This window comes from Scyliorhinus canicula, chromosome 2 (assembly GCF_902713615.1).
Source record: "Scyliorhinus canicula chromosome 2, sScyCan1.1, whole genome shotgun sequence".
NCBI lineage: Eukaryota > Metazoa > Chordata > Chondrichthyes > Carcharhiniformes > Scyliorhinidae > Scyliorhinus > Scyliorhinus canicula.
The window spans coordinates 81,064,441-81,084,581 of NC_052147.1; the positions used below are offsets into that span (position 1 = coordinate 81,064,441).

The window sequence follows — 20,141 nt, forward strand, 5'->3', positions numbered from 1 at the left end:
GGGAAGCATCCCGGACTTCCCACATAGCACAGGATGTGCACTTTTGAGATTGGAGAAACCTGGCATTACTCTGTTTATTAATTAATAAACCTTACCACTGGTGATAAGCCTTACCAATACTAGAACGTTTTACCAATACTAATAAACCTTAATACTCTTACTAATCCTTACTAATACTGATAATTGCTATTAATACTTAATGCATCTTAGTAGTGAAATAAATTTACTCAAATAGAAGATAAGACTCACTAGCTACTCACTTGTTACTATAATATTTCATGTTTTCAACATTTGTTAAACTCTCAGTTGTTTAGATTCGGTCCCTAGGCAACAATACTCACCAAACAATCAATCTATGACTTTCCCGTGATGTCACTCACTTTCCTTTGCAAACTTCGGGCACTCTGGACTTCTCTCAGCTTCTCTTCCCGAAGGTAACATTTGTAAGTCTCACTCCTCCGGCTTTACTCTCTGTCCTGTGTTTCCCTTACAGGTTTACTCGTTGTCTCACTCCCTGAAGGTAAGCGGTGTAGTCTTCACTCCTCGGGATTTGGTTATCTGCCCACCCGTCTATGTTCCTCCCACAGATCTGTTTCTCTCCATTTTCTTCCCCCGTAGGTAAGTGGATGGCTCTGAATGGGAGGAAGAAGGAAGACATATTGCAAGTGCTAGTATGGAACATTGCATCGTCTGATTAACTGGTACAATGGAAGCAGAGGAACTGGGAAAACAGAGAAGAGACCTTATAAGAAGCCAGGTGTGAGGAAGTGTAGTCAAGGTAGATGTGGTTTATAATAAATTTTACCTAATAGCTTATCCCCAGAAAAGGAGACAGGAAATTAAGTCAAGGAAGATGTTGTCTGATAATTTTCAGACCCTTCGACCAGCTTATTACTCAAACGTTTTACCAAGGTGCCCTTATTGGCGGGATGAACATAGGACAACACAAGTTTACAATTCAACCAAGTTTATTATCAAACTCAGTAAAACCAGTTAAATTATCCCAACTACAAAAATCTCAAGATTCTTAATACTACCCGTGCCAATGAACTGTGGTTCCAATTCTCTGAGTCTTGGTTGTGTTAGGGTGTCCATCCATGAAGGTGGGTCTCGCTCGCCTCTCCCATCCGTCTTCTGGTCCACCGTTGAATCTTCTCTGTTGTCTCTCTGTCAAATCTTGGCTGGGAAGGGTCCTGGTGGGCAATTCTTATTCCCCTCTTCATGACTTTCCAGAAAGGCCTCTGATCCTTGACCAAGGAGGTCTCAAGACGGGGTTTGCAACACAGAATGGGGTTGCCGATTGTAACTCTGCAGGACACCAGGAACCCACCCCCATGAGTCCATCTCCAGGTGTACTGTCCACATGTTACCTTACTCAATATGTGGTAATGGTGGGAAATCTGGGTGCCAGAATGCCTAGCTTTATCTGGACAATCCACAACAATCGATCCATTTAAATGGGGGAAAAATATCTCCTGCTGTTTTGTTTGCAGGGCAGGTCCAGACTTGTACCGACTGTCTGTCTCTGCTCACTGTATTCAAACTTGGCTATTCGAAATCCCATCAGGCCTGCCTGTGGGTTGACTGTGACTTTGATTTAAAATGTCTAATTCTTAATTTAAAGTATCCAATTATATATCAGGCCTAAAACTCAGGCCCTTGACCATTTTACCGCAGTCCCTCCTCTTGATCCGGTGAACGTCAGTGAACCAGATCACACAACTCTAATCAAGTTCCTCGACGGGCACATATCAGAATCTTAGGCAAACAATCCTACTTCCTAACCGGACATATATACAATTCATAGACATCATAAATAAAATGCATAATGACTTCCAGTGATGGGGATGTGCTAAGTAGTCACACATAAGAACATAAGAACATAAGAACTAGGAGCAGGAGTAGGCCATCTGGCCCCTCGAGCCTGCTCCGCCATTCAATTAGATCATGGCTGATCTTTTGTGGACTCAGCTCCACTTTCCGGCCCGAACACCATAACCCTTAATCCCTTTATTCTTCAAAAAACTATCTATCTTTACCTTAAAAACATGTAATGAAGGAGCCTCAACTGCTTCACTGGGCAAGGAATTCCATAGATTCACAACCCTTTGGGTGAAGAAGTTCCTCCTAAACTCAGTCCTAAATCTACTCCCCCTTATTTTGAGGCTATGCCCCCTAGTTCTGCTGTCACCCGCCAGTGGAAACAACCTGCCCGCATCTATCCTATCTATTCCCTTCATAATTTTAAATGTTTCTATAAGATCCCCCCTCATCCTTCTAAATTCCAACGAGTACAGTCCCAGTCTACTCAACCTCTCCTCATAATCCAACCCCTTCAGCTCTGGGATTAACCTAGTGAATCTCCTCTGCACACCCTCCAGCGCCAGTACGTCCTTTCTCAAGTAAGGAAGTCAGGCGGCTCTTCTCTGTAAAACAAAATAATAGGCACTTTTATCCGAATTTAGCCAACAGAATTGGACTAAAACATCTTCTCATCCTCAATGACAAGATATATAGTTGGAATGCAAGGAGGCAGCAGCTCAAGAGGTCGCAGGGACACTAAGAACCAGGACTTACACTCGACAATTGGATAAAAGATTTTGTATTTGTTGTTAAGTTCCTTGGGCACATTGTGGATGCAGCCGTTGTCAGAGTTGATCCAGAGAAGACAAGAGCAATAAAGGAGTTTCCAGCTCTTTGGAATTCAAGTGAGCTCCAGAGATTCATGGGTCTGGTAAATTAGGTTGATAAGTTCTTGCCCAAGCAAGCTGTCGTCAGTGAGCCACTATGTCATCTGTTCCGACAGGAGAGTATGTAATGCTGGGAGGAAACACAACAGAGGCCTTTGGGAAAGTGAAAGAAACCTTGCTATCACCTGATGTTTTAGCTCACTATGACTCAGAGATAACCATTATCATTACTACAGATACATCTTCTACAGATTTGGCAGCTGTACTCTTTCAGATACAGACAGATGGAAAACGCAGACTAGTTTACTAAGCATCTGTTCACTAAGCATCCATTCACTAAGCATCCGTTCACTAACAGAGACTGACAGAGTAATGCAGAAATAGGAAAAGAAGCACCAAACGCCACACAGGCTTGCAAAAATGTTCCTGATCTGCAATTCAAGATAGAGACAGACCACGAGTCCTTCGTGACACTCTTAAGTTCTAAGGAGTTAGAAAAAATGCCAGCACTGGTACAATGATTCTGTCTGAGAAGGTTTGATGCAAAGACAGAATTTGTTCCAGGAAAGCTGCAGAATACAGCAGATGCTTTGTCCTGCATCCAGGTGGCAAGACACAAAGAAGCTCATTGAAAAGGTACTTCCATTGTACCTGTTCATCTTTGCATCAACAAAAAACACAACTCCCACCAGCAACAACTCAATGACTCAATGAACAAGGGAATGAATAGGGGAACTAGTTTGTAGAAAGGAGGGGGGCGAGTGCAGCAAAGCACATGAGAGGGTGAGGAGGCGATAGAGGGGACACCAATAGAGTGGGCGTAAGGAGGGGGCCCTCCCAAACCTACAGTACTACCGCTGGACAGCCACAGTGTAAAGAGTGAAGGGTTGAGTGAAAGAAATGGACATGGAATGGATGAGGATGGAGGAGAGCTCCTGTACAGCAACGACCCTCTGGGCCCTCGATACAACACTGCTTCCATCCCGCCAACGAAACACTCAACAAGCCTCGTGATTGTTGCCACCTCCACACCTGGAACCAGATGAGGCAGCACTTCAGTTTAATGGAGATGTCCACCATGGTGCCCATCTGCGGCAACTGCAAGTTCACACCAACCATGCTAGATGCCACATTTAAGAGGTGGAGATAGGGCGAGGCGGGGGGGGAGGGGGGGACACTGACTGTTCGGGACCTTTACACAGAGGGCAGGCTCACGACCTTAGAAGAACTGACAGAGAGACTGCAGCTATCTAACGCGAATTAACTCCGACACCTACAGGTTAAGAACTTCCTCCACGAGGAGACGACAGCAAATCCACGGACCCCGAGACACCCAATGCTGGAGGAACTACTGAATGTGGGTAACCTGGGAGGGGGGATCTGCAGGGACCTGTACAGATGACTATTAGAAAGGGCACTGGATGAAACACAGGAAAAATGGGATGAAGAACTAGGGATGGAAATAGCGTGAGGCTCTGGAGCGAAGCACTGAACAGGGCTAACTCCGCTTCCACTTATGCAAGCTTTGTGCAGGTGAAGGAGACACAGCCTGAGTGAGTGAGACACATCCAGAGTGGGAATTGGAACTTGGTAATTTGGTGCAGCAAGGTAATTTGGTGCAGAGTGGGAGAAGGTGCTTTTTCCCGACCGTTTTGTTCTCTTTATTCTGGCCTGTAACTGTTAATTTGCAGGGAGAGACCCAAAGAGCATCCAGGGAAGGTAAGTGATTTGTATTACTTTTTCAAGTTCTCTGGGGTGGGGGGGGGGGGGGGGGGGGGGGGGGACGACTGAAGTGATATAACAGTAAAGCTGTGTCCTGTTGGCTGGTTGGGAATCTGTTAAATTCAAAAAATAATAATATTACAAAACAAATCTAATTGATTAACTAGATAGTGGTAGCTAAACCTGAGGGCAGTGATTGGTATTTAGCATTTAATTTTACAGTAACAATCATCTAGCATGAGGGCCATATAGTTAATTGTAACTCAATCTAACAATAATTCAAGTATTTATTTTGAATTCATTAGCTAGTGCTATAATGTTACTCAGCGGGGTGCAGTGCTCTCCCTGTGGGATGTGGCAGATCTGTGACGCTTCCAGCGTTCCGGTCAACTACGTCTGCACGAAGTGTAACCAATGGCAGCTCATCACAGACTGCGTCGTTCGGTTGGAGCAGCAATTGGATGCACTTAGGAGCATGCAGGTGGCGGAAAGATAGGAGTTATAGAGACGTGGTCACACCCAATGTGCAGGCAGAGAGATAGGTGACCACCAGAAGGGGCAGGCAGTCAGTGCAGGAATCCCCTGCGGTTGTCCCCCTCTCGAACAGGTTTACCCCTTTGGATACTGTTGGGGGGGAATAGCCTATCAGGGGAAAAAAGCAGCACCCAGACCAGTGGCATCATGGCTGGCTCTGATGTTCAGCAGGGAGGGTCAAAGCGCAGAGGAGCAATAGTCATAGGGGACTCTATAGTCAGGGGCACAGATAGGCGCTTCTGTGGACGTGAAAGATACTCCAGGAACTTATGTTGCATTCCTGGTGCCAGGGTCCAGGATGTCTCAGAATGGGTAGCGGACATCCTGAAGGGGGAGGGCAAACAGGCAGAGGTCGTTGTACATATTGATACTAACAACATAAGCAGGAAGGGGCATGAGATCCTTCAGCAGGAGCTCAGGGAGGTAGGCAGAAAGTTAAAAGACAGGACTCTAGGGTTGTAATCTCGGGATTACTTCCTGTGCCACATGCCAGTGAGGCTAGAAATAGGAAGATAGAGCAGCAAAACACGTAGCTAAACAACTGGTGTAGGAGGGAGGGTTTCCGTTATCTGGACCACTGGGAGTTCTTCCTGGGCAGGTGTGACCTGTATAAGAAGGATGGGTTGCATCTAAACTGGAGAGGCATAAAAATCCTGGCTGCGAAGTTTGTCAGCGTCACATGGGAGGGTTTAAACTAGTATGGCAGGGGGGTGGGTACCGGAGCAATAGGTCAGAAGGTGAAAACATTGAGGGAGAACAAGGGAATAGGGCCAGTATGGCTCTGAGGAAGAGCAGACAGGGAGATGTTGCTGAAAACAGCGGGTCTGGTGGCCTGAAGTGCATATGTTTTAATGCAAGAAGTATAAAGGGTAAGGCAGATGAACTTAGAGCTTGGATTAGTACTTGGAACTATGATGTTGTTGCCATTACAGAGACCTAGTTGAGGGAAGGACAGGATTGGCAGCTAAACATTCCAGGATTTAGATGTTTCAGGCGGGATAGAGGGGGATGTAAAAGGGGTGGCGGAGTTGCGCTACTGGTTAGGGAGAATATCACAGCTGTACTACGGGAGGACACCACAGAGGGCAGCGAGGCTGTATGGGTAGAGATCAGGAATAAGAAGGGTACAGTCACAATGTTGGGGGTTTACTACAGGCCTCCCAACAGCCAGCGGGAGATAGAGGACTAGATAGGTAGACAGATTTTGGAAACGAGTAAAAGCAACAGGGTTGTTGTGATGGGAGACTTCAACTTCCCCAATATTGACTGGGATTCACTTAGCGCTAGGGGCTTGGACGGGGCAGAGTTTGTAAGGAGCATCCAGGAGGGCTTCTTAAAACAAAATGTAGACAGATAGTCCAACTAGGGAAGGGGCTGTACTGGACTTGGTATTGGGGAATGAGCACGGCCAGGTGGTAGAAGTTTCAGTAGGGGAGCATTTCGGGAACAGTGACCACAATTCAGTACGTTTTAAAGTGCTGGTGGACAAGGATAAGAGTGGTCCTCGGGTGAATGTGCTAAATTGGGGGAAGGCTAATTATCACAATATTAGGCGGGAACTGAAGATCCTAGATTGGGGGCGGATGTTTGAGGGTAAATCAACATCTGACATGTGGGAGGCTTTCAAATGTCAGTTGAAAGGAACTCAGGACCAGCATGTTCCTGTGCAGAAGAAGGATAAATACGGCAAATTTCGGGAACCTTGGATAATGAGAGATATTGTAATGAAAAATGAAAATTGCTTATTGTCACAAGTAGGCTTCAAATGAAGTTACTGTGAAAAGCTCCTAGTCGCCACATTCCGGCATCTGTTCGGGGAGGCTGATATGGGAATCAAACCATGCTGCTGGCCTGCCTTGGTCTGCTTTCAAAGCCAGCAATTTAGCCCTGTGCTAAACAGCCCTGATCCCTGCGGTTGTAGCAATTGTAGGCCTCGTCAAAAAGAAAAAGAAGGCATTTGTCAGGGGCAGAAGGCTGGGAACAGACGAAGCCTGTATGGAATATAAGGAAAGTAGGAAGGAACTTAAGCAAGGAGTCAGGAGGGCTAAAAGGGGTCACGAAAAGTAATTGGCAAATAGGGTTAAGGAAAATCCCAAGGCTTTTTACACGTACATAAAAAGCAAGAGGGTAGCCAGGGAAAGGTTTGGCCCACTGAAGGACAGGCAAGGGAATCTATGTGTGGAGCCAGAGGAAATGGGTGAGTACTAAATGAATACTTTGCATCAGTATTCACCAAAGAAGGAATTGGTGGATGTTGAGTCTGGAGAAGGGTGTGTAGATAGCCTGGGTCACATTGAGATCCAAAAAGACGAGGTGTTGGGCGTCTTGAAAAATATTAAGGATAATAAGTTCCCAGGGCCTGATGGGATCTACCCCAGAATACTGAAGGAGGCTAGAGAGGAAATTGCTGAGGCCTTGGCAGAAATCTTTGGATCCTCGCTGTCTTCAGGTGATGTCCCGGAGGGCTGGAGAATAGTCAATGTTGTTCCTTTGTTTAAGAAGGGTAGCAAGGATAATGCAGGGAACTACAGGCCGGTGAGCCTTACGTCAGTGGTCGGGAAATTACTTGAGAGAATTCTTCGAGACAGGATCTACTCCCATTTGGAAGCAAATGGACGTATTAGTGAGAGGCAGCATGGTTTTGTGAAGGGGAGGTCGTGTCTCACTAACTTGATAGAGTTTTTCGAAGAGGTCACAAAGATGATTGATGCAGGTAGGGCAGTGGATGTTGTCTATGTGGACTTCAGTAAGGCCTTTGACAAGGTCCCTCATGGCAGACTGGGACAAAAGGTGAAGTCACACGGGATCAAGGGTGAGCTGGCACGGTGGATACAGAACTGGCTGAGTCATAGAAGGCAGAGAGTAGCAATGGAAGGGTGCTTTTCTAATTGGAGGGCTGTGACTAGTGGTGTTCCGCAGGGATCAGTGCTGGGATCTTTGCTGTTTGTAGTATATAAAAATGATTTGGAGGAAAATGTAACTGGTCTGATTAGTAAGTTTGCAGACGACACAAAGGTTGGTGGAATCATTTCAATTGCGGATAGCGATGAGGACTGTCAGAGGATACAGCAGGATTTAGATCATTTGGAGGCTTGGGCAGAGAGATGGCAGATGGAGTTTCATCCGGACAAATGTGAGGTGATGCATTTTGGAAGGTCTAATGCAGGTAGGGAATATACAGTGAATGGTAGAACCCTGAAGAGTATTGACAGTCAGAGAGATCCAGGTGTACAGGTCCACAGGTCACTGAAAGGGGCAACACAGGTGGAGAAGGTAGTCAAGAAGGCGTACGGCATGCTTGCCTTCATTGGCCGGGGCATTGAGTATAAGAATTGGCAAGTCACGTTGCAGCTGCATAGAACCTTAGTTCGGCCACACTTGGAGTATAATGTTCAATTCTGGTCGCCACAGTACCAGAAGGATGTGGAGGTTTTAGAGAGGGTGCAGAAGAGATTTACCAGGATGTTGCCTGGTATGGAGGGCATTAGCTATGAGGAGCGGTTGAATAAACGCGGTTTGTTCTCACTGGAACGATGGAGGTTGAGGGGCGACCTGATAGAGGTCTACAAAATTATGAGGGCATAGACAGAGTAGATAGTCAAAGGCTTTTTCCCAGGGTAGAGGGGTCAATTACTAGGGGGCATAGGTTTAAGGTGCGAGGGGCAAAGTTTAGAGTAGATGTCCGAGGCAAGTTTTTTACACAGAGGGTAGTGGGTTCCTGGAACTCGCTGCCAGAGGAGGTAGTGGAAGCAGGGACGATAGTGACATTTAAGGGGCATCTTGACAAATACATGAATAGGAATGAATGGGAATGGAGGGATAAGGACCCAGGAAGTGTCGAAGATTTTAGTTTAGACGGGCAGCATGGTCGGCACAGGCTTGGAGGGTCGAAGGGCCTGTTCCTGTGCTGTACTTTTCTTTGTTCTTTGACTAACCCTCATGCAGCTGAAAGAGGTGCACAAAGCGCACCTGACAAGAACCCGAATGAATAGGTTCTTCCTGAGATGGAGGACAAGTGTGAACGGCGCCATGGAGGCCCGGTCAACTGCACCCACATGTTTTGGGTATGCCCCAGACATGTTGGGTTCTGGGCAACCTTCTTCGAGGTCATGTCCAAAGTTTTGGGGGTGAGGGTTGAGCCGTGCCCAAGAGTGGCAATCTTTGGAGTACCGGACCAGCCAGAACTATTCACGGGAAGGAGACCGACGCCCTTACTTTTGCTTCCCTAATCACCCGTTGAGGAATCCTGCTCGGCTGGCGATCAGCAGAATCACCCACAACTGCAGACTGGCTGGCAGACCTGTCGGAATTTCTCCACCTGGAGAAAGTCAAATTTGCCATCCAAGGTCAGAGGATGGCTTCCACAAAGCATGTGGAACTTGTTCCAGGACCTAGTTGAAACCAACAGTCAATAGAGCAAGGGACGGAGGGTTGGGGGTGGGGGGAATTGCGGGGGGTGGGTGACACATGAACCAACCAGAACAGCAGGGAACAGACATGACTGGAGGGAAGAGGTGCGGGGAGGCCATGGAGACAGGATGGGGAGGTTGGAGAACGGTCGAAATGGATAATAGGGGGTTTAGAAAAAGATCACAAAGAACAGAACCCCCAAAGAATCACTGAAAACAGAATAGAGGGTAGAGGAGAGGGGAGGTGGGGGTCAATCAACAAAGTCGGGGAGGGAAAGGGGAAAGAATCGTACATATGTAACTAGAGGATAATTGCCCACTGAGACCTAAGAAAGTATTTTAAGCAATAAAAAAGGAGGGTGGGACCAAAGAGTGGGGTGGAGGGGGTGTCAATACCAATAGAAATTTATTGTATATTGTACCTGATGCACATACCCTTGTCTCCTGTACAGTGTATAAAATGAAAAACTGCAACAACAAAAAATCTATGATGAGACTGCAGGTCATTCTGAGAGTTCTTAGGCTTGATATACTGCAACAATAGTACAAAGGTTATTTTAGTTTTCGAAATACTAAGCCAGAGCAAGATATTCTGCTTGGTCGCCAGGACACTCAATGTTAATGGAAGAGATGATATCAAACTGTATTACTTTGTGCTTTTCATCACCAGGAGTCAAGATAAACATTGATGTCACCTTCCTTTCCATCAGGACTATGGGGACGTTTTGGGATGAACCATTTTGAACACAGAAAAGCAGCCGGATTCTCCGTTCCTGACACTAAGTGTTGACACCGGGGCAGGATTCGTGGAATTCTACGACAGCAAAACTGGCGCTGCACCTGGACCAATTCAACCGGCGCCATGTGGAACACGATTGATTCCAAAGGAAAATGGTGTTGGATTCGCCGGGTCGGGATTGGCACTCGAGATGCTAACAAGCAGAAACCATAGATTAGCACTCTACTCCCCACACACACAACCCAGCCAACAAAATGGCATTGGTTGCGCTGGAGCGTGCCCATCCCATTGATGGATCGGCTGGGGCCTGGGCGGGCACCCATATGATCCATGATACTAGGTTCACAATGGCCAATCAGCAGCGTGCGCAGTCACATGGCTGCCTATCAGGCTGTTGAAATGGTGGTTCCATGCCCGTCCACCACACCCCACAGCCCACCTCCAGGCCACAGCCCGCTACTCCCCCTGGCCCTGGCAGAAGCCGCTGGCCAGCAGCACACTATGGTGATGTTGGACACTTTCTGTACCTCCTCTCTCACCCTCATCAGCTACGGCATCTGTTTTACGATTTTTGAAAGTACAAGTGAACCTCGCATTCAAGAATTCCCCCCGGTGGAGCTGGAGGATGGTGGAGGCCCCGGAGAATACCGGGTCAGACCTGCTAATGACATGCTAACAGCAGAGTGGAACGCATTGATGCTGCTGTCAGGGCACAGGACAATTGTGATTTTGTGTGAACTTGGCATCCACCACGATTTTGGCGTCAAAACCGATTCTCTGCCTAATCGCCTTTTGCGATTCCGGAGTCAGCCGGCGCAGAATCCTGTCCAAGATGTTCTTGATCATAGTTGGCTGGTACTCTAGATGGATAGAAGTCAAGCAACTGCAGGGTCACACTTCTGAAACCATGGTTGCGTCAATAAAGGAGATATTTGTAACATGCAATCCGAGATCTTTAATCTCAGACAAAGAAACTAAAGAGTTCACTGGATATCATCATATGGATGTGTCCATACTACCAGCACACTAAGATACCCTCAAGTCAATGGTAAAGCTGTAAGAGGAGTGTGTACAATGTGAAACCATTGTTGCATCATGGCACAGTGGTTGCCACTGTTACCCCACTGTTGTGTTGTGCTGCTTCGGATAACACAGGCTGCTACTTGATGCAGTCTTACCTAAAGGATGCTCCAGACTCTGAAATGAGTTCAACGTGTTGATTGAACTATTAACACAGTTCTCAAATGAGTTTGACTCTCTGCTAATCTAACTGTAGAAATTCAGTCTAACTGTACCGGCTTGCTCTAAGCCATGTGCTGTGGGGTGTGATGCTGCTGATCAGCCCTGTCTAACTCTCTAGATGTCTGTCTGTGGAAAGAGGCAGGGTGTGAGTGCCTCATCTCTTTTGTAGTGTTTATGTCATGCCCCCTTGTGGTGATGCCACCTCGGAGTGTCCTGACTGCCCATTGGTTGTGTCCTATTCTGAGTGTTCATTGGTTGCATGTTTGCATATCACGAGAACCACAGCTCCAGAGACCTGGGTTTTAAACCGGCCTCGGGTGACTGTGTGGAGTTTGCATGTTCTCCCCGTGTCTCCGTGGGTTTCCAAGGGCCAGTGCAAACTTTTTTTTTGTAAAATATTTTTATTCTCCATTTTCACATTTTCTCCAGAATTTACACCCCACCCCAAGCAGTAAATGGTAACAAATACAAAGTCAATTTCCTTATCAACAACAACAACAATCCCATCCTCCCACCACCCCAAACAACGACCCATCTGGCAATATAAGCATCAAATAGAACAAACCCTCCCAAAGTGGGACAAACAAAGGAGAAATAAAAGAGAAAGGAATTAGGAATCGCCTATGGTCACCATTAACCTATAGAGTCCCTCCCCCCCTCCCCCTAACATTCAATGCCATCCATTCTCAAAAGAGTACTGTAGACCAGTGCATCTCAAACTATCTGATGTGGCGTACCGGCAGTTTTTTTTTCAATGTGCCAGGGACCGGTGAGCGAAACAAGCCAATCCAGGATTACTGTCGCTTTCTTTTCTGGAAACACTTCAAGTACCGGCAGACGATGGCTCGCGTACCGGCACCGGTACGCGTACCACACTTTGAGAAGCACTGCCGTAGACGACACCCATGCATTGCAAGCTTTCCCACCCCCCCCCCCCCCCCCCCCCCCGGCTCCTCCCCTCCACTTCCTCTTACAAAACTCCTCCCCCCAACATCTGTTCCTTCCCCCCATCTTTCCACCCCGGCTAGACTCGTTGGGCCCTATTCTGCCATGCTCTCCCCCCACCCCACTCCCGTTGACAGGCGGCTTAAACCGGCCAGTGTGGTGGCCCCAGCCCAGGTCTCTTTCCCCCTTGCCCGGCTCCAGGAAAACCAAGAAATCCCCTTTAGCACACAAACCCCGCACACACACCCAAGCTCCAAAGAACCACCATTGCAAGTGAAAGTCCCCTCTCCTCCCTTGTCCAAGTATATGCAACGCTGGCTCATTTAGCACATACACCCAACACAGTGAAAAAATACAGCTACATGAGGCTACATTGGTACATGACCACTTCTCAATTCAGCCACAGTCCTTCTGCCTTCGCAAACTTCTCCGCTGTTTCTGCCATCCCAAAATAAAAGTCCTTGGATTTGTAGGTCACCCTCAACTTAGCTGGGTATACTATGCCGCACTGCACCTTACAGATGTACAGCGCCTTCTTCACCTGGCCGTAGGCAGCCCGCCTCCTCGCCAGCTCCACCGTAAAGTCCTGGTATATGTGTATACTAGCTCCAGCCCACTGCACCACCCACTTCTGCTTTGCCCAGCACAGGACCTTCTCCTTCACACTGTACCTACGAAAACACAGAGTCACTATTCTTGGTGACTCAGTCTCCTTTGATACAGGCCTCCACGACTGATGAGCCCAATCCAGCTCATATCGGGAGGGATCATCACACTCCCCCAATAGCTTTGCCAACATCGTGGCAAAATATTCAGTCAGCCTCGGGCCTTCCACTCCTTTGGGAAGACCCACAATCCTCAGATTCTGTCACCTGGATCTGTTTTCCAAGTCGTTCATTTTGGCTCACAGACCCTCGTTGATCTCTATCACCTTCTGCATCTCCTTCCCCATCGATATAAGTTGATCGCTGGGCTGCAAAAATGTCGCTTCCACTTCCCTCAGCGCCTTGCCTTGCTCCCGTACCTCCGCCACTGCGCTCAATACCGCCGCCCTCACCGGGGCAATCGCCTCCTCCACCAGCACTTTCAATACCGCCCCCATCTCCTTCCTCATCGTCTCCATGTGTTTTGTGAACTGCCTTTTGAGTTACGCGGCCATCACCTTAGTCATTTCTTCAGCCGTGGGCAATGCGGCCTCCCCTGGTGCCCCAGCCTCCACTTTCCTTGCCGTCCCCGCGGTGACCTTTCCACTCCCCAACGGACTTTCAGCTGCTTTTTTCACGGCCCTTTTTTTTACTTGTTTTCGACATCTTCCTTCACTGTGCCTACTCCCTGCTTTTGCTGCCTGTTACCCCTGGGACCGGGCATTAGACCCTGAAAATTCCATTCTCGAGCGGGAGACCTCCAATGCGCGGCTGCCTCCCGCCCGCCGTCACCGGAAGTCAGGCCAGTGCAAACCTGATGGGCCAGGTGACCTCCTTCTGCACTGTAGGGATTCTGTGATTGCTGAAGAGCAACAATGACACCTAACTTGCACTTTTGAGCTCGCATTCAAGTCCACTCCAAAATGGTTCAGCTCCATGTGATCTCCTCATGGTTAAGAAGAATGAGAACTCAACTCTTTATTCTCCCACACACACTCATGCCACAAGAACAAGCAGATGAATTGGACAAAGTGAGAGAGAAGGAAGGTAAAAAAAATGCTCCAAACAGATGTGGAACAAATGTCATAAAGCATGTAACCTATACCAGACCTCCAAACATGAGCGCCAGTTTGGATCCAAACTAAGCTCGCTACAACAAGTTGTTGCTCGTTCTGGGTGAGTGTGCTTAACACTCAATTTGGCTCTGTTTTGTTCGTTAGCTTTGGAGTCGCCAGGTATCGTTAAGATACCGCCACAAGTTTCAAGGTCAAGTTCAAAGCAATAAAACCATACACCAATTAGTAAGTTCAAACAAGACACGTTTATTATATTACAGTAATCTACTAATCATGCATATAAACTATAAGACTAGGCTAATCTTACCACTACTAGGCCAAATACTTATCTGGATAAAGGGACTGCCGGATCAGGGAACAACGGCTATTAGCTTTGTCCTGGATCCGCAGGCTTCCAGTGGTTATGGTCGAAAGGGGTCAGGAGTGTCTATTCCCGTAGCGTGCGTTGTGACTTACTTGCTGGCTGCTTCTGTCCAGACCTCTCCTGCACAAGGTTCTTCTGCTGCAACGGTGTTCTGCTAGGAGGGCTAGCTGGTCAAGGAGAGGCTGACAGAGAGAGCAAGCTGGGGTCGGGGTCTCTGTCTTATACTCCTCTCAGGGTCTTGCACCCACCTGGGCGGACCCTCTAATACTCTCGTAATCGATTGGGTCTCTTCCCAATCGATTGATTTAAATTCCCCAATAGCGGTGCAGTTGCTCGATCACTGGGGCGGTTCTTGGGACTCATTGTTTTGGGCTTCTTTGGCGCCGAAAAGTCTGGCCTTCCATTGAATGTATCGATTAGTGTTAACTTGTTTCTTTTGTGCCTGGGGATCGCCCGGTATTGCCTCATTAATATGCTAACTGTTTCTTTTCATAGCGTTATCTGGTTTCAGCAACAGCCAAACTGGTTTCTGCAGCAGTCCAAATATACAAGCACTCTGCAAGCTGCTTGCTTTTTTTTACAACCTGTCCAATTTTCCCTGCATTCCTTGCAATATTCCATTTTGTGTTTGGGCAGTGGTCACCCCAGGTGGCTACAAAGTAGTTAAACGTACCACATCCAAGGTCCCCGATGCAGAACAGATAGCCCAGCTCCTGGGTAAGTAAACATTTTTACTCTCCTCACTCAAAATATTTAACAGTAGAACAAAAACAACAAATGTACTGCTGTTGAGCAGTCCAAGATTACACTAAGGAACTGAATCTATTGCTCCTGACTGGGCTAGATAATGACAGAAAACAATAGAGGCAAAGATTATTTAAGTGAGGTAAATAGGATTTATATATAGTGCAAATTATATATAAGTGCATGAATTTGTGTGACATGGGACAGTTTAAGTGTTTACCCATATTTTTCATATCAGCATTCAAAATAATGCCAGAAGGAATAGTTACAATCATTAAATGGGGAAAAAAATCCAATTGATGTTTCTTTCTTCCTAACCATATTAAAACACAGCAAATGCCCCCATATTCCTCTCATTTCCATAGCCACATATTTCCAAGATATTCTCTGACTGCTGCTGATGATGGTTCATCTAATTTCTACATACAAACATACAAATTAGGAGAGTGAGCAAGCCATTCGGCCCTCGAGATTCCTCCGGCATTTGATAAGATCGTGGTTGATCTGTCTGTGGCCTCAAATCTACTTTTCTTCCTCCCCTCTATACCCTTTGACTCTCTTGTCACTCAAGAATCTATCGAACACTGCCTTAAAATATTCAATGACCATGTCTCTACCTCTCTCTGGGAAAGAGAATCCCACAGACTCACAACCTTCAGAGAAAAATCTTAATGTTTGTCTTAAATGTAAGACCCCTTATTTGTAAACTGTGTCCCTAGCTCTAGTCTCCCTGCAGGCATCCACCAGCCTGCCAAGTCCCCTTAGGATCTTATTTGTTCCAACTTGGGGTGAGAAGACAGCAACAGAACTAATGCTGAACCAGATACCCCAACTGATGTGTTGGGTATGCTGGGTCTGTGATGACTGCGTTTACCAGAGCAGTAGAAGGGACAGGCTACCAACACTTGTAGAAGTACAACTCTATTTTATTTAACTATGAGCTGTTAAACATACTTGCACTGTGGGTCGACACTATGTTAGGTTGACTGAAGACCTATGGCTAACCTGACCAGACTATACTGCTAGCACATGGCAGATGCTCGTGCTGCTGATTACGGGCTCTGGCTATCTCAGAGGCTGCATCCCGAGAGAACGGGAAAACTAGTGCCCTCTAGCTTTATAGTGACCGTGCCCTGTCTGGTGATTGGCTGCTGTGTTCTGTGTGTTGATTGGTCTTTTAGTGTGTCAGTCAGTGTGTGTCTATGCACCATCATATACTTGTGTGTATATTATGACATCTCCCTTTTAAAAAAAAAATGTGTGTCATGTCAATAAATAGTGTGGTATGTGAATGTTCCTGACTATGTGGTGCATATGTCAGCATATTTACAGGAGTATATACATAATTCCTAACATATTTACATGGGAAGGTGTCTAGTGCAGATAGACAGTATGTAACACAAAGCAGAACAAAAATAACAGTATGTACAAACTAGTGAATTAATGAACAGGGTAACAAAACAATCAGTTCATGCGTTTAGAGAGTCCATGAATTAAGGCAGTTAATAAATTCAGTCTCTGTGGTGGGCGACGAATTCTGGTTGACCACCTCAAGGGTGGGTCAGGGGCTGCCTGCTCTGGAATGGGCGGGACTGTGTCAGTCTCAGAGGGTGGCAGCACAAAAGGTAGATCTGCAAACTCTGTGATGGGCCTGTCCTGAGGGCAAGGCAGGGCATGACGATCTGGCGGCGCGTGAGGAAGGAGTTGTAGTGCCTGCCTATTTCGGCGAAGAAGAGAGCCATCCTGCAGATGAACCAGAAACGGCCTGGGGGCCACTTGTTTGAGTACCACAGCGGCGGCAGACCAGCCACCTTCAGAATGTTGGACACAAACCTTGTCATCAGGAGCAAGAGCAGGGAAATCCGTGGTGCGGGCATCGTACGCCGATTTGTGTTGGGCCCGAGACAACTGCATTTGTGCAGGACCGGAAGGTTGTCCAAGTCTGGGACGGGTATGGCCGGCACCGTCGTTCGCAACGTGCGGTTCATCAACAATTGAGCTGGTGACAGGCCAGTGGACAATGGAGCTGACCTGTAAGCAAGTAGTGAGAGGTAAAAGTCGGATCCCGCATCGGGCGTCTTGCACAGGTGGCGTTTGACAATGTGCACCCACTTCTCAGCTTTGCCATTGGACTGGGGGTAGTGGGGACTGGAGGTGACGTGCGTGAAATTATATTGCCGGGCAAAATTGGACCACTCCTGACTAGCAAAACACAGGCCATTGTCGGACATGACCGTGAGCGGGATGCCATGGCGAGCGAAGGTTTCCTTGCATACACGGATGACCGCTGTCGATGTGACGTCATGTAGCCTAAGTACCTCCTGGGTAGTTAGAGAAGTAGTCCACTATGAGGACGTAGTCCCGGCCTAGTGCATGGAAAAGGTCAATGCCCACCTTGGTCCAGGGGGACGACACCAGCTCATGTGGGTGCAAGGTCTCCTTTGGCTGAGCTGGCTGGAATCGCTGGCATGTCGGGCAGTTGAGAACAGCGTTGGTGATGTTCTGGTTGATGCCAGGCCAGTACACTGCCTCACGGGCCCTCCGGCGGCACTTCTCCACCCCCAGGTGACCCTCATGGAGCTGCTCAAGGACGGGTTCCCGCATACTGTGAGGAATGACAATCCTGTCCAACTTTAGCAGAATTCCACCTACCACTGTCAGGTCATCTTTGATGTTGTAGAATTGCGGGCACTGGCCCTTTAGCCATCCATCTGTCAGATGGCGTATGACGCGTTGGAGCAGAGGATCATTGGCTGTTTCACAACGAATCTGGATGAGTCGTTGTGCGTGGCGGGCAGGTTAGATGCGCAGAACTCAACATGGGCATCAATTTGGCACACTAAGCCCGTAGGGTCGCAGGGCGTAGTGACAGAACGGGAGAGTGCATCGGCGACGATGAGCTCCTGACCCGGGGTGTAGATCAGTTCGAAGTCGTACCGTCTGAGTTTAAGGAGAATGTGTTGCAGGCGCGGCGTCATGTCATTAAAGTCTTTTTGAATAATGTTGACCAATGGCATGTGGTCTGTCATGACTGTGAACTTTGGGAGTCCATAGACATCGTCATGGAATTTGACAATTCCCGTGAGAAGGCCCAGACACTTTTTTTCGATTTGCGCATAGCGTTGCTCGGTGGGCGTCATTGCATGTGATGCGTATGCGATTGGAGCCCATGACGAGGCGTCGTCACGTTGAAGGAGCACTGCTCCAATACCGGACTGGACTGGCATCAATGGAGATCTTTGTCTCCTTGGCAGGGTCAAAAAATGCCAACACCGGGGCCTTGGTATACTTCGCCCTGAGTTCTCGCCATTCCTGTTCGTGGGCGGGGAGCCATTGGAATTCAGTTGTCTTCTTTACCAGATTTCGGAGAGCCGTGGTATGGGATGTAAGGTTGGGGATGAACTTCCCCAGGAAGTTGACCATGCCCAGGAAGCGGAGGACCGCCTTCTTGTCCTCCGGTGTCTTCCTGGCATTAATGGCCGACACCTTGTCTGCATCCGGCTGAACGCCAAACTGTGAAATGTGGTCTCCGAGGAATTTAATTTCTGTTTGACCAAAGGAGCATTTGACTCTGTTGAGGCGGAGGCCATGCTCATGGATTCTCCGGACGACGCGTTGGAGGTGATCAATGGGCTCCTGTGGGGTGGTAGACCAGACGATGATGTTGTCTACATACACGAACCCCTTTGATGACCTCCATCATTTGCTCCATTATTCGGTGGAACACCTCCGATGCTGAGATGATGCCAAACGGCATCCGGTTGTAACCGGGAGATGGAACCTGGCGACAGGGGGCAGGATGGTAGGACTGGGGGTGGTAATATTTGCAGGTGGAGAAGAGCGGTAGAAGGGAGGGAGACCAGGTCAAGGGGATAGCAGAGGAACAAGTGGGGGGGGGGGGGGGGGGGCGGCTCGAGGCTGGCTGCAACAGATCGCACATAACAGCAAGGAACACAAAGGCACTGTAAGCAGACACTTTGGAGGGTCCCCAACAAAGGGAAACCCTGGAGTGCAGGGGTTCACCCACATCAGCTCCCACCTCAAAAGTATGAAAGCCGACTTAGTCCTCCTGTACGAGCCACACCTGAGGGAGAAGGACCGACTGCAGGTAAGAAAGAGCTGGGTCGCACATTTGTGCTATGGGACGAGAGCTAGTGGGGTGGCCATACTGGTCAACAAGAGGACAGCATTAACATCAACAAGGATGGTTATGGACCAAGTGGGACGGTACACCATGGTCAGCAGTGTCCTGGAAGGGGCACCAGTGGTCCATATTAACGTGTGTGCCTCCAGTAGGGGCGAATGAGAATGCATGAAAAAGACCATGGCAGAAATCCCTGACAGACACACACCGACTCATCATGGATTGGGGAAGATACTTTAACTGTGTACAGGACTCACGGACAGACAGATCAAACCCCAAATCAGGGCAAAAAAATCTAATCTGGCAAAGGAACTCACCATGTTCATGGAACAGATGGAGGCAGTGGTCCCACAGAGGTTCACTAACCCAGGGGAGCAGGAGTTCACCTTCTCCCAGGTCTGCACCAGGATCAACTTCTTTGTTGTGGGGAAATCGGTCGGTGCCTCTAGTAGTAGGAACAGAATACTCCATAATTGACATCTACGACCACATTCCACACTACATGGATGTGACGTTGGAGATGGGCCGGCCCAACCCCCTCCACGGAACCTGAACACACCCTCCTTTCCAATAAGACATTTTGTGAAACAATATCACAGGTCATAGACAGGTACATTACCAACAAGAATGGGGAGATCTTACCCTCATCGTTCTGGGAGGTGTTGAAGGCAGTGATTAGCGGAGAAATTATTGCGTACAAGGCGTGCAGAGATAGGGGAGAGAGGGTGGCTGGGCAAGAACTGGACGACTGGAAGTGGATCGGCGGTACTCCATGGCACCAACCTTAGAGCTACTGATGAAGAGGGAAAAGCTACAAATGGACTTTGACTGCTCTCCATGAGGAAAGCAGTGCACCAACTCTGCCAGATACAGGGGACCTTCTACAAG

General features: G+C 48.0%; 1 long non-coding RNA gene across 1 annotated transcript; it reads left to right on the forward strand.

The window, feature by feature from the left end:
• The first annotated feature begins 402 nt into the window (after positions 1-402).
• LOC119955210 lies at positions 403-10,182 on the forward strand. Its single transcript, XR_005458408.1, has 3 exons — positions 403-520; positions 619-778; positions 10,026-10,182. It is a non-coding gene; the product is annotated as an uncharacterized LOC119955210 (long non-coding RNA).
• Positions 10,183-20,141: the final 9,959 nt, after the last annotated feature.